The sequence below is a fragment of the Xenopus laevis genome, chromosome 7S (assembly GCF_017654675.1).
Source record: "Xenopus laevis strain J_2021 chromosome 7S, Xenopus_laevis_v10.1, whole genome shotgun sequence".
Classification (NCBI taxonomy): domain Eukaryota; kingdom Metazoa; phylum Chordata; class Amphibia; order Anura; family Pipidae; genus Xenopus; species Xenopus laevis.
The window spans coordinates 70305212-70307330 of NC_054384.1; positions in this window are offsets into that span (position 1 = coordinate 70305212).

The window sequence follows — 2119 nt, forward strand, 5'->3', positions numbered from 1 at the left end:
TAGGATTCATAGCTTTCCCTTAAGCTGGCCACAGACGCAAAGATCTGATTGTACGAATCAACGTACGATCGGACTTTCCCATCTACCGACCTGCCACTAACCATAAAGATCAAAGTCTTACCAGTCAGAAGTAGTAAGAATAGATCAGCCGATGTTCTGTCCCTGACAGCAATCGTACGATAGTTACGTATGTCTGACAAAGCCAGTGACAGTCTCCCTCTGAAAATCGTACGATCGGCAATACACGCAGAGATATTATCGGCAGGCGACAGAAATTTTCTAACCTGTCTGATCGACCAAACGACCGATCTCCGCCGGGCGAAAAATGTCGGGACTCTCCACACACGTTCCGAATAGTGTACGAATCCTTGATTTGCTGATCGGATCTTTGCGTCTGTGACCAGCTTTAGGCATAACTGTCTTAAAGTGAAGGTACTCAGGCATAGTACACTTCTTCCTTAACATTTCAATTAAATGTGATACGGGGCCATTAACTGGTAACCTAAAAGTCTATCTTAAAACACCTCTCCCTTTTTCGTATTACTGTTTCACAGAAAAAAAAAATCTAGATACACAAATGTAACTGATCTTGGCTGGCCATTTTGCCATAATGTGTGAGAGAAGTCTGTACAACCAACATCTGAACAGAATATTCAACATTGGTACTTGTTTGTACACTCCAAGAAAAGAACAAACAAGTATGGCAGAACAGGACTGGACAGCTCCTCATTTCATCTCTTGTATTTACATCTTTTTATTTACCTCAAAACGTGTTGCACATTTTGACTGCTTTCATTTAAAAAAGTAAAGAAAAAATGTCACACTCATAAAGATATACAGATGATGAGACACTATTGAGCAGAGATATGACATGTAATTTCCCAATGCATTCAAGACAAAATGACAGACTCCCTGCCAGCAGTTACAGGTGGGATAAGTAGAAAACAATTGTAGATGTAATATTTGAGATTGAGTGAAGCAGAAGGCAAGCAAATGGTAGAAATCTTAGTGGACAAACATAAGGGCAAAGGTGCATACAAGTATGACATTCATTTCATATAGATTTCTTAGTAGAATTAATGAAAATGATACATTTTTGTCTGGGCTACAGCTGAGCTGTCTTTAGGGGTTGTGAACTAATGCTTTATACTATAATGCAAGGATGTATTTTTTTTCTGTAGGAAACCATGGGGAAAAAACAAGTTTTTCTCTGCACCACCCGTCTATCACTGGACACTTGCAGTGAATTAGAAGATAACAAGGGCTTATATCTCTGCTTCTGGCTTTAGTTTTTGCAATGCACATGAGTCAATCCAGCTGTAGAGGAAGTGGGCAGTCTAGGGTGTGGCATGAACTAATAAACCACTGACTCCACCACCAGTAAAGACAGTGCTGGCTTGTTTGTGCCAAAAATTCCCATTAATTGTAATATGAAACAAATTTAGAATATTCTAAAAAAAAATAAAAAAATGGAAAAACAAACACATAGGGGCACATTCACTTAGTTCGAGTGACGGAATAGAATAAAAAAACTTAGAATTTCGATTTTTTTTGGCTACTTCGACCATCGAATTGGCTACTTTGACCTTCGAATCCAACGATTCAAATTAAAAATTGTTCGACTATTCGACCATTCGATAGTCGCAGTACTGTCTCTTTAAAAAAAACTTCGACCCCCTACTTCGCTACCTAAAACCTACCGAGGTGCAATGTTAGCCTATGGGGAAGGTCCCCATAGGCTTTCTAACAATTTTTTGGTTGAAGAAAAATCGTTCAATCGATGCATTAGAATCCTTCGAATCGAACGATTCGAAGGATTTAATCGTTTGATTGAATGATTTTTCGTTCGATCGAACTATTTGCGGAAAATCCTTCGACTTCGATATTCAAAGTCGAAGGATTTACATTCGGCAGTCGAAAATCGAGGGTTAATTAACCCTCGATATTCGACCATATGTAAATCTGCCCCTTAAAGTGGACCTGTCACCCAGACATAATTTTCAAATTAAACATGAAATCCAAATTCTTTTTTTTATTAAAACATTCATAGCTGTTTAAAAATCTGTTTTAAAAATCTCAGCTGTCAATCAAATATTACCTGCCCCTCCTCTATGCCTTA